The sequence below is a fragment of the Mobula birostris genome, chromosome 3 (genome assembly GCF_030028105.1).
Source record: "Mobula birostris isolate sMobBir1 chromosome 3, sMobBir1.hap1, whole genome shotgun sequence".
Classification (NCBI taxonomy): domain Eukaryota; kingdom Metazoa; phylum Chordata; class Chondrichthyes; order Myliobatiformes; family Myliobatidae; genus Mobula; species Mobula birostris.
The window spans coordinates 47,258,998-47,272,942 of NC_092372.1; positions in this window are offsets into that span (position 1 = coordinate 47,258,998).

Below are 13,945 nucleotides of genomic sequence, written 5' to 3' on the forward strand. Positions count from 1 at the left end.
TGGTAAGCAGCCTCATGTGTGGCGCCTTGTCAAAGACTTTCTGAAAGTCCAAATATACAACATCCACTGCATCCCCTTTATCTATCCTACTTGTCATCTCCTCAAAGGATTGCAATAGGTTCATCAGGCAGGATTTTCCCTGAAGGAAACCATGCCAACTTTGTACTATCTTGTTCTGTGTCACCAAGTACTCCATCACCTCATCCTTAACAATTGACTCTAACATCTTCCGAACCACTGAAGTCAGGCTAACTGGTCTATAATTTCCTTTCTGCTACCTTCCTCCTTTCTTAAAGAGTGGAGTGAAATTTGCAATTTTCCAGTGCTCTGGCACCATGCCAGAGTCTGGTGATTTTTGAAAGATCATTTCTAATGCCACCACAATCTCAACGCTACCTCTTTCAGAACTCCAGGGGTGCAGTTCCTCTGGTCCGGGTAACTTACGTCTTTCAGCTTTTTGAGCACCTTCTCTCTTGTAATAATAACTGCACCCACTTCTCCTCCTTCATACACTGCAACATCAGGCATTCTGCTAGTGTCTTCCACAGTGAAGACTGTTTCAAAATACTCATTTAGTTCATAAGCCATCTCCATGTCCCCCGTTATTATTTCTCCTGCCTCATTTTCTAATGGTCCTATATCCACTCTCACTTCTCTTTTATTTTTAGCATACTTGAAAAAAACTTTTACTATTCACTTTGATATTGTTTGCTAGCTTGCTTTCATATTTCGTCTTTTCCCTTCTAATGATTCTTTTAGTTGCTCTCTGTAGGTTTTTAAAAACTTCCCAATCCTCTATCTTCCCACTAATTTTTGCTTTATTGTGCAGTATGTCCTTTCTTTAGCTTTTACAATAGCTTTGACTTCCCTTGTCAGCCATGAATGTACTATTTTACTATTTGAGTATTTCTTCATTTTTGGAATACATATGTCTTATATTTTCCTCATTTTTCCGAGAAACACACACCATTGCTGCTCTGCTGACATTTTTGCCAGCAGCTCCCTCCGGCTTACTTTGGCCAACTCCTCTCTCATACCACTGTAATTTCCCTTACTCCATTGAAATGCTGCTACATAAGACTTTACTTCCTCACTATCAAATTTCAAGTTGATCTCAATCATATTGTGATCACTGGTTCCTAAGGGTTCTTTTTTCTTAAGCTCCCTAATCACCTCCAGTTCATTACATAACACCCAATCCAGAATAGCTGATCTCCTATTAGGCTCAATGACAAACTGCTCTAAAAAGCCATCTCATAGGCATTCAATAAACTCACTCTCGAGATCCATTTCCAACCTGATTTTCCCAATTGACCTGCATGTTAAAACCTCCCATGACCACCTTAATATTGTCCTTTTGACAAGCCTTTTCTATTTCCTGTTGTAACCTGTGGTCCTCCTCCCAGCCACCGTTGGGAGGCCTGTATATAACTGCCATCAACGTCCTTTACCCTTGCAGTTTCTTAACTCAACCCACAAAGATTCAACATCTTCCAATCCTATGTCACATCTTTCTACTGATTTGATGCCTTTCTTTACCAGTAGAGCCACACCACCCCCTCTGCCTACCTTCCTATCCCTCCGATACAATGTGTAACCTTGGACATTCAGCTCCCAACTACAACCATCCTTCAGCCACAATTCAGTGATGGCCACAACATCATACCTGGCAATCTGTAATAGTGCAACAAGATTGTCCACCTTATTTCTTATACTACGCACATTTAGATACAACACCTTGAGTACCATATTTGCTATCCTTTCTGATTCTGCATCCCTAATGTTTTGATACCCAGCCTGTTGGCTGCAACTAAGTCCCATCTCCTGTCTGCCCTTCCTGACAGTCTGATTGCATGCTATCCTTACTTTTTTACCATTCATCCTATCCTGATTCCCTTCACTCTGGTTCCCACCCCCCCTGCCAAGTTAGTTTAAACCTTCCCCAACAGCTCTAACAAGCCTGCCCGCAAGAATATTGATCCCCCTCAGGTTCAGGTACAACCCGTCACTTTTGAACAGGTCATACCTTCCCCAGAAGAGATCCCAATGATCCAAGAACCTGAAACCCTGCCCCCTGCACCAGCTTCTCAGCTTCTGACTGACATGCTGAGTTCAATGAGTATTTCTGTGTGTGTTGCTGGGATGCTGAGTTCGATGAGTATTTCTGTGTGTGTTGCTGGGATGCAGATGCAGAATCTTTTGAGTTTACCATTTCAGAGGTTTTGTCTTTGTTGTTTTATTTAATCAATAAATCATCCTGGAAATTTGAGTGTCTTGGCTGTCTTCTCTTGCCTAAAATTTACATCAGGTGAGATTGTAGGGTAAGGTAATTGATGGAAATGTACATAATTCACAGCCACTGATATTGAGTTGGGGTTCACTTTAAGAGGCTTTGTGAGCGCCTTGTGTTCAGTGTTTGGAGTACAATAAATGAGTTGTTACGGTTTTTCTTAAACATAAAATGCCTCTTCCATTTTTATTTGCAAAAACCTTCAGGATTATTGATTAATACTTGAAGGTGAGGACATTTTAACTTAATTGCCAAATAAAAGCAAAGCTTTTGTTTCAAATTATTATCTGTAATTGAATTAATTATTGAAAGGCTTGGAACTTCATCTGTTTTCCATCATTAAGTTGGCACTTGCAACTTGCCTAACTCTACATAAAACAAGAATACAACAGTGATCAGGCCATTCTACCCAAGATGTTGTGCTGACCTTGATGCTAATTTATAGAGAATGCCTTCCTCCTGTGCATCATTCTTATCTTCATTCCCTTTTTATTTATGTGTATATCAGAAAGTCTCTTAAATTCCACTAAATTGTCTGCTTCCACAGCTACTCCTCCCTGATAACCTATTCCAGGCATCTACCATTCTTTGCATTACTTTCCCCTCATGTTGCCCTTAAACTTCTCTAACCTCGATCTGTGGTCTATCATATCTATGCTTCTCATAATTTAAAAAAACCTCTCTCAGATTTCCCCTCAGCCTCCAATGTCGGGAGGAGTACAATCCAAGTTTGTCTGTCCTTATAGTTCATACCCTGTAATCCAGGCACCATCCTGGCAAACCTCTTCTGCACCCGGTCCACTGTTTCCACATCCTTCCTATAATAGGGCAATGAGAACTGTAAACAGTAATTCAACTATTTTGAGAAGTTCTTTGAGAAGGAACCTGTTCCAAAAACAACAAGCAGTCTTCTGGAGAAACTCAACAGGCCGAGCTGCATGTGTGGGAGGAAAGGAATTGTCAACGCTTCAAGTCAAATCTCTGCATCAGTCCTGATGCACATGGATGAGGCTTGCCTGCTGAGTTCCTCCGGCAGATTGTCTGTTGCTCCTTATTCCAGCATCTGCAGTCTTTGTACATCTAATTCTAGTGGGCTCTCCCATGTAAAGCTATTTTGTTTCAGGACAACGGGTTCCAAGTATCAAATTTTCTCTGTTAGAAGCACCTTTCCTCACATTTCTGACTTCAGGCCTGAAAAGTTGACAACACAATCTAAAGATCTAACTGGATACTGTTGGCAAGGAGTTAGTGTGTGCTACATTAAAGCAATGTGTAGATAATAGAATTCTCCCAGGAGGCACAAGAACCTACATAATCTTTAAAAGAAAACTGCATGGAGAAGACATTTCTTTATATAAATAAAACCTACAGTAAGTTACCAGATAGGTTACTGTAAGGGCAGGAGTGCACTCTATGAATTCCTACACTTTTTGGGAGTCCAGCACCGTGACTGTGTTAAAGCAATTTTCATCTCTGTAAAATGTTTTTTGGGTGTAGTTCAAACAAATTTCTAGGCCACTGGAATTTTTTTGCCATTTGTATTGTGGTTATTGCCCTATCAATGACCCAATATCCTCTTTCCATTTCAAAGGAAATCTGATAGATGCATTTAGGGTGAAGAATTTGAGATCAATTTGCAGGGTGATCATCTGTTCCAACCTGACACTCAAGTCAAACAATATATTTAAACTAACAATATTATCCCAACAAAATTCCAAGGACAATGACCAAGTTTCTAGACTCTTGCTGGAAATGTTTTAGTGAAATATAATCTTCCTGATTAATATTAAGCCATCCATCTCTGGGTAAGGGTTTGTATATTTTTCTCTAACATCTGAATAGAATGTAGTTTTCTATTTCCCCTGCACTCAAGGAGCAATTTAGGGCAGCCCAAAGTGCAAACAGGCACTAATTCTCAGCAGTGACAGTTACAAGAAAATTTGTTTTAATAAGCTGGCATAACAAACAAATCAGCTTGTTAAGTAACAGGAAGCTGCTAAAAAAGTTTACTACTCAGAGGAACAGCTGCTTTTCAATTAAGATCCAAACTTTTAAAATCTAACTGGAACTTCTTGGACATTTCAGTTGTTCCTCCATAATCTTGTCTTTCAAATCTGTGCAGAACATAGCAGAAGAATAAACATCCAATAAGGCTGGTCGATTAAGCAGAAGAAGCCTTGTTGGATGTACGGTTCCCATCACATTGTAAAAGTTGCAACTAAAACTTCACAGTTTAGTTTAAAGGGAAGCAGGAGCCGCGAATTCAGTCAGTCTCCTAAACTAAACGAACAACAATTTATACTTATATACCCAGAACTGGTTTAATGTAACCAAGCACCAGAAGGCTCTTCTGAGAAAATCTGCAAAGTTGGTACCACATAACTGAGAAAATGAGTAAAATTTAGTCATTCACTAAATTTTAAGGAATAGCCTTCCTTAAAAAGGAGGGGTGGAGGTGTGTAGAAAGATGGAGAGTTTAGAACGAGATTGATATTGTCACAGGTGTACTTGTAGCTTTGATAATAACTTGAACCAGTAGTAGCGAGTGGGCTTCAGACACACCTCTGTGAAAGATGGGAGTAGTTCTTAGGGCTGCGGATGGAGAGGGTTTGTGAGTGGTCGGGAATGGTCCTTCCATTAATGCTGCCTGACTTACTGGGCTTCCCCAGTATATTGTGTGTGTTGATTGAAGATGCTGTCTCAACCAAGGACTTTATGAAAGTACATGGGATGAACAATGAAGGGATGTTGGGTGAAACTGAATCAAGGGAAAAGATGTGAACCTCTGGAAAAGATGCAATTCAGAGCAATATCTTTAAAAGAAGTATGTATCAGTGACATGCAGGTAAGTACTGTAAAAAATGGCCATGAGCTCCTTTCCAGATCAGCTTTTCAAGAGGTTGTACCTGATCAGATTGTCCTTTCTTGTCCAGGAGACTCAAAATGATAGTGAACTACTTTAGCTTGTGTGTTCTGCATCTGGATGAGTCACAAAACTATTTGCTGCTGGGGTGAAGGTGGAGGAGATGGGGAGAGGAACTTTAGAACACTTTGCTGGAGACAATAGAAACTAGGTTTATCATTGAATTTTGGGGTGATTCTTAAACAATTAAATAAGTGTCTGAAGAAGTGAAGATGAATAAATTAGATTCTTCAGTGTTTTCTGGAGATGGATAAAGTTAACTGGAGCTCCACTTCAGAATTAACATTCAGCCATATTATTAGTTATCACAAACAGGAAATTCATCATCACAAAGCATCAAGAGAGGCTGCAATTTATTACTTACCACCCTTAAAAGTGTGTGTCTGAGAAAAAAAATCAGAAGAAAGGGTTCGTTTATTTTTCCCTTTCCCCATACTCACCAGCGGTTCCAAGCAGAATCACAAAACTTCTTTGACTGTGAAGTGCTTTGGAATATTCTAAGAGCAGTAAATGTGCTGGATATAATTTGTTATAAAAGGTCTAACTTCAGATTGCATTCCCATTTCAAAAATAGCACCATGGGAAGAAAATTGACAGGCAAATTGTGGGGTGAGTGTAAATTTAATTATGTCTAAACTCTGGAGATTCTGTTCGAAGTTGATGAAATTCAGGTAAATGACCAATTGAAAAAGCAGCACCAATCCAAATAATTATGATAATAATTACAATTCCTAAATCAATGATGAGTCATTTTGTTTTGACCTGCAGACTAATGGACAGACAATTGAAACAGTCACGCAGGATAACTGAGATAGGAGAAACTGGTGCAAAGTTTTGATCATGGTGGGAGGAATCTAAAATTGTTCTCAAGGGGGCACTGCTGGGACCACAGCCTTTTTTGATGTCTATTCATGGCCATATCTTGTTGCTTGTGACAAGTAGTTCCCAAGGGGATCCCAAACATTCAACCAAATAACATTTAAGATTTACACAAATTAGAGAAAATCTGCAGATGCTGGAAATCCAGGCAACACACACACAATGCTGGAGGAACTCAGCAGGCCAGGCAGCATCTATGGAAAAAAATACAGTCAATGTTTCAGGCCAAGACCCTTCAGCAGGACTGGAGAAAAAGAGATGAGAAGTACATCTACTTCACATCTTTATTTTTCCTGTCCTGCTGAAGGGTTTGGCCCGAAAAGTCAACTGTACTCTTTCCATCGATGCTGCCTGGCCTTCCAGATAGACACTCCTGGCAATGGATTTAGATGTTGCTGTCAGATTTGTATGTGAGGGACGTGAATCAGAATCACTCAATGAAAATTCCAAGTTTGCATACTGGAATACAAAGTAGATGGTTGGCTATTCTTTTTAAAATTATTGTGCTCTAGTTTAATGTTTTCAACTATTTCTATAATAATTTATTTATATTCTGTAATTTTAATATTTTTTTAAAATTTTAATAGCTTTTAAGCACCACTGAAAGTTGGTGATGTTAAATTCAATGACTGAAGCTTTGAACAAGGGCAAAGTTATTCCCCAGTTTTGACCTTTATCATAGGGATTCAGGGGGTGGAATCTCTGTACTAACCAAGCCTCGGACAATTTGTCACCAAGACCTTTTTGCCCGCCTTGCAGTTGTGGAGGGTCAGCAAGAGAGTGCCATCAACTTAGAAATTGCTACGTCAATTAAATTTGAAAATTGTTGTACAACACAAAACTTAGAGGAATTATAACAGTGAGTGGCATTGTAATGAACTGCAAGCAGAAAGGGCAGACACAGCAATTGAAAAGTAATACAGAAAAGTGTGAAATATGGATCTGGCACAAAGAAAAGAGTCATTGTGAAATAAATGGTAAAATTATTTTTAAAAAGGTGTGGTGAATTGGAGAGATTTGGCTATATATGTACATGACGCTATGAAAGTTTTGGGTGTTCCAGAGTTCAGAGTTCAATTCCGGCATCCTCAATAAGGAGTCTCTGTAAGTCCTTCATGGAATATGTGGGTTTTCACCAGGGGCTCCATTTTCCTCCCACAGTCCAAAGACATAGCAGGTAGGTAATTGGTCATTGTAAACTGTGCCGTGATTAAGTTAGGATTAAATAGGGGTGCGGGGTTGCTAGGACAGCCCAGCTCGAAGTGCCTACTCAGCCCTGTGTCACTAAGCAAAGTGTACATAAGCTTTTGAAAATGGCAAGATATTTTATGAAAATATTTGCTTATGCATAAAGAATTCTGGTTTTCATAAAAAGAGGCACAGAGTGTGAAGGCAGAGATTTTAATATTATTGTTGAACACTTACTGAATAATGCATGAGTTAGCAAGCAACTGCAGAATTATGCTGAGCCCTGATAACCAGATTTTAGGATAAGTATCCTAGAGACGGTGAAGAAAAAATTTTGTGTGATTTCAGGGCTATTTCAAGAGCCAAGCAACAATTCCAGGAGAGGTTGGAGGCGACATCGGATGTATGTCAACTCTGACAGGGTTTGCAGAACATGACTTCTTGCAAAGCAAAACGCAACATCATGAATGGCAGGAATGCTTCAGTTCCAGATGAACTCAATGCCATTTCTGCTCGTTCTGAAAGGGAGAATAAAACCATAGCAATGAGGATCCCTGCAGTATCTGATGTGATCTCTGTCTTGGAGGCCGACAACAGACTGTCTTTCAAGAGGGTGAACCCTCGCAAGGCAGGCGAGAACATAGAACATAGAATAGTTGTGCCGACCCTTAAACCCTGCCTCCCATATAACCCCCCACCTTAAATTCCTCCATTTACTTGTCCAGTAGTCTCTTAAACTTCACTAGTGTATCTGCCTCCACCACTGACTCAGGCAGTGCATTCCACGCACCAACCACTCTCTGAGTAAAAAACCTTTCTCTAATATCCCCTTTGAACTTCTCACCCCTTACCTTAAAGCCATGTCCTCTTGTATTGAGCAGTGATGCCCTGGGGAAGAGACACTGGCTGTCCACTCCATCTATTCCTCTTAATATCTTGTATAAGGTTCTGAAAACCTGTGCCAACCAACTGGCAGGAGTAATCAAAAACATTTACAATCTCTCACTGCTACTGTTGGAAGTTTCCATCTGTTTCAAAAGGGCAACAATTATACCAGTGCCCAAGAAAAGCAACATGAGCTGCCTGAATGACTATCGTCCAGTAGCACTCTGTCAGGATGCTGTTTATTGACTAGAGCTCAGCATTTAACACCATCATTCCTGCAGTCCTGATCAAAAAGCTACAGAACCTAGGCCTCTGTACCTCCCTCTGCAATTGGATCCTTGACTTCCTAACCAGACGACCACAATCTGTGCAGATTAGAAATAACATCTCCACCTCGCTGACAATTAACACCGGCGCCCCACATGGGTGTGTGCTTAGCCCACTACTCTACCCTCTCTAAACACCCATGACTGTGTGACTAGGCATAACTCAAACAGCATCTATAAATTTGCTAATCATACAACCATTGTTGGCAGAATTTCAGATGTTGACGCAAGATATACCAGTTAGTGGAGTGGTGTCGCCGCAACCACCTGCACTCAATGTCAGCAAGACCAAAGAGCTGATTGTGGTCTTCAGGAAGGGTAAGACGAAGGAACACATACCAATCCTCAAAGAGGGATCAGAAGTGGAGAGAGTGAGCAATTTCAAGTTCCTGGGTGTCAAGATCTCTGAGGACCTAACCTGATCCCAACATATTGATGCAGCTATAAAGAAGATTTAGACTGCGGCGAGTTTGAGGAAATTTAGTTTCTCATCAAAAACGCTTGAAAACGTCTACAAATATACTGTCAGAGCATTCTGACTAGTTGCATCACCGCCTGGTATGGGGTGGAGGGTGACTACTGCACAATATCAAAATAAGTTGCAGAGACTTGTAAAATTAGTCTACTCTTTCTTGGGTACCAACCTCTGCAGTATCCAAGACATCTTCAAGGAGTGGTGCCTTAGGAAGCCAGCGTCCATCATTAAGGATCCCCGCCCAGGGCATGCCCTTTTCTCACTGTTACCATCAGGTAGGAGGTACAGAAGCCTGAAGGCACACACTCAGTGACTCAGGAACCGCTTCCTCCCCTCTGCCATCCGATTTCTAATTGGACATTGAACCCATGAACACGACCTCACTACTTTTTTACTTCTGTTATTTTGCACAACTTATTTTATCTTAACAGACATATATATACTCAACGTAAATCAGTTCTTTCTCTATATTTATTTCTCATGTATTTCATTGTACTGCTGCTGTAAAGTTCACAAATTTCATGACATATGCCGGTGATATTAAACCTGATTCTTACTCTGAAGATATTGAGAGAAGATTTGATAGAGCTTTTTAAGATCATGACAGGTTTAGATTAAATACATAGAGAAAAAATTTTCCTGTTACTTGATAATTTAAGGATTGGGGTGTCACAACCACGGATTCGGCAATTGCGCTTGTGAAAATGCACGTGTCAGCTAATTATTATTTCATTGTGATAGTATTTAGCTCCATTCATTACGTCATAGTATTTGCCAAGACTTGAACCCAGGACATAAATACTCTTCGCTGCCTGCATTCCATCTTGCCTGAGAAATTAGACTAACGAGTCAACTGACTCTGAAGACTAGCGGCATTCGTTTTATTCCTAGTGGTTCTTTTCAGCCGCAGTGTAGGCTTCGTTTTCCTTTTGAGTGTTTTAGTTAACAGCCCTGCTTGGCCGAGCATTTATTGTTTTCTTTTCCCTTTAATATTGTTTGCATTAAAGTCTGTGAACTATCGACCTGCTTCAGTGTCTCTCACTCCGCACTTGGGCCATATCCAAACCTGGTGACAGTGGGGGGGTTACAGACATAAAATCTTGGGCAAAAGATACATAGGATTTCAGGAAGAGCATCCTATCACACAGAATGACTATATCCTAAAATTTGTTACTTATAAGATTGGTATTAGCAGAGTCAATCAGGGCTTTCTAAAGAAATTAGATACGCACATGAAAGAAGAAAATAAGTAAGGATTGCTCTTTGAAGAGTTGATGGGCTGAATATCTCCTTACTACGTAACCATGATTCCATGAGGTTGTGATTCCTAGGCTTAAAGATTGCAGAAAAAAGTAAAATATTTAGAAATGTTTCCTGAGAACTAGAGGACCAACCCTGCATATTCCCTCCAATGAGTTCTTTGGGTCATTGAATCAATGACATCTCCCAATAGAGAAATCCCCTCAGTCCCATTCCACTGCTTTTCTCCTTGGCTCTGCAAACCATTTCCCTTCAGGTGTCAAAGCAATGATAATTTGATTGATCCTGTTCCTACCCACTTATTTAAATTTATTTCTCAATGAACAGATTATCTGCTTTGGTCTGAAATCATGGGAGCAGTTATTTGCAGGCAGGAGCACCAGATTTTAAAAGCTTTTAACAGAGGTTGAGATCATTAGGGTTATTAGGCACTTGGCGAGGTCTAATGAAAATAATTCAGGTTTAAGGAGAGTGGCATTTGTTGGAGTGGGGAGCTGAAGTTTTGGCTCAAGAGTCTTCAGTGAGGAGAGGCAGAGGATAGGTTGAGGTTTCTGTCACGTTTCTTTTCCACTATTTATTACTCTTAGCAAGAGTGGTAAGAATGGATTCCAGTGACTGATGTGTTCTTCATGCGAGATTTGGGAGACCTCCGGTCTGCTTGATTGCTGCACCTGCAAGAAGGGCATCTGGGTGCAACACTCACAACACACTGGAGGAACTCAGCAGGTCAGGCAGCATCCATGGAAACGATCAGTCAATGTTTTGGTTAACCCTTCTGGCCCAAAACATTGACTGATCATTTCCACGGATGCTGCCCAACCTGCTGAGTTCCTCCAGCGTGTTGTGAGTGTTGCTTTGACCCCAGCATCTGCAGAGTATTTTGTGTTTGCATCTGGGTGCAGCTTTTTGCCGACCATAAAGGGAACCAGAACTGGATCTGGATGACCTGTGGATTATTTGGAAGAATGAGGAGATGCTATATAGAAGGACAGAGAGACTGTCACACCCAAGTTGTTGACATCCTACATGTACGTAAGGAACAAGAGAATGACTAGAATGAGGGTAGAACAGGTCAGGGATAAAAGAGGAAACATGGTCCTAGATTCAGAGGAAGGGGACCTCCACAATGAAGACTTTGCTTCGGTGTTCACAGTGAGAGAGACAGCATAAAGCAGGCTTGAAATGCCAATGTTAAGGAACAGATTGTTCTGGAATTGTTGGAAACATTAGGATAGATAAGTCCCTGGGGCTGGACAGGATTTACTCAAGGTTATTTTGGGAAGTGAGGGAAGCAATTGCTGTGCCTTTGGTGATAATCTTTGCATTCTCACTGTCAACAGGAGTAGTACCAAAAGATTGAAGGCCAGCAAATGTTATTCCTTTGTTCAGGAAAGGTAATAGGGATAATCCTGGGATTTGTAGACCAGTGAGTCTTATATGAGTGGCGCGCTAACTATTGGAGAGGATTCTTAAAGACAGGATTTTCAAGCATTTGGAGAAACAAAAATAGTCATCAGGGCTTTGTGAGGGGCAGGTCATGCCTCTCGAGCCTGATTGAATTCTCTGAGTAAGTGACAAAACAAATTGATGAACAAAGAGCAGTGGATGTGGTGCATATGGATTTTAGTAAGCCATTTAACAAAGTTGCCCACGGTAGCTCATTCAGAAAGTTAGGGAGCATGGGATTCAGATAAACTTGGATTGAGAACTGGCTTGCCCAGAAAGGTCAGAGACTGGTAGTAGATGGAGTATATTCTACATGGAGATCAGTATCAGTGGTATTCCGCAGGCTTCTGTTCTGGGACCCCTTTTCCTTGTTATTTTTATAAGTAACTTGGATGAGGAAATGGAAGGGTGGGCTATGAAGTTTACAGATGACATGAAGGTTGGTGGTGGTGTGGTTAGTGTAGAAGTTTGTCATAGGTTAAAGGCAACATTGATAGGATGTTGAGCAGGGTTGGAAAGTGGTAGGTGCTGTTCAATCCGGAAAAGTGTGAAGTGGAAAAACTTTGGAAGGTCAAACTTGAGGGAGATTACAGGGTTATTAGCACAATTCTTATGTGTAGATGAAGAGAGGGATCTTGGGGTGCACATCCATAGATCCCTCATAGTTGCCATGGGAGTTGATAGGAGGGTTAAGATGCCATATGTTGGCCTTCATTAGTTGGGAGAATGAGTTCAAGTGAAGTAATACTGCAGATTTATAAAACAATGGTTAGACCACACTTGAATTGTTCAGTTCAGTTCTGGTCACCTCATAATAGGAAATATGTGGAAGCTTTGGAGAGGGTGAAGAGGAGATTTACCAGGATGCTGCCTGGATTAGAGATCATGTCATCTGAGGACAGGTTGAGTGAGCTAGGGCTTTTTTCACTTTGGAGAAAAAGGGGATGAGCGGTGACTAGATTGATGTGTATAAGATGATAAGAGGCATAGATACTGTATACATACATCTATTGATGCTTCTGGACACATCTTCAGTGATATTCCTGGAATCATCGGGTGTTTTGGGTCTTTCAACATCATACAACCTCCTCCAGGTGACCCAGCTGGGGCTGATCAGACCCCAGCTTGTGTCCAGATGGCTAGCTACTCATGACTCCATGGCTCCCCTCTTTTGAGCCATAGCCATCTTGAGGCCCTCTCTGCCGCATCGGTGGTACTGCGGATGGCTCTCCTCTTCCTCTCTCCTTCGATGCCCAAATTGCTGAAGGCTCTAATAAAGAACGGGCTATGAATCCCCTACAACCAACCTCCACTGAGAGACACCTCACTCTCCATCCAGCCTGCTGACAGTTGCTGACCAGTCCTGCTTACTTGGAGAGCTTCCTTTCAAAGGCCTCCTCCAAGCTATCTTCCCATGGGACTGTCAGCTCCAGCAGCACCACTTGCTTAGTAGACTCAGACACTAGGACAATGTCTGGTCGCAGGGTGGTGGCTGCGATATGGTTGGGGAACTTCAGCTGCCCTTCGAGGTCCACCAACAGCTGCCAGTCCTTGCAGAGAATGGACAGCCAGAGACTTTTCCCTGACTGGAAATGGCTGATATAAGGGGACATTATTTTAAGGTGTTGGAGGGAAGTATAAGGAGGATACTTTTACACAGAGGTTGGTAGGTGCGTGGAACGTGCTGCCAGGGGTGGTGGTATAGGCAGATACGTTAGCGCCATTTAAGAGACTCTTAGATTGATCTTAGAGTAGGTTAAATGGTGGACACAGAATTGTGGGCTGAAAGTCCTATACTGTGTCATACTGTTCTCCATTCCATGTTTGTCTCATTACTATTTGTTGGAGCTTTCTGTGCACAATTTGATAGCTATGTTTCCAACCTTACAATAGTGTCTGAAATTCCAAAGGGATTTGTGGAGTGCACTCTGAAACAATAAGAATATTTGCATATTTGAATAGTTCCTTTTTTCCAAATAAATAAATGCACTAATTTTGGAACATTTATAGTATTTTGACACAATTGATGGCTTTGTTGTGAGGCTTGCAGATGATACAAAGATAGGTGGAATGATAGGTAGTTTTGAGAAAGTAAAGAGGCTACAGAAAAACAGACAGATAAGGAGACTGAGCAAAGAAGTGGCAGATGGAATACATTGTCAGGAAGTGTATGGTCATGCACTTTGGGAGAAGAAATAAAAAGGGTGACTATTTTCTAAATGGAGAGGAAGTACAAAAAACAACTGAGGCACAAAGGGACTTGGGAGTCCTTG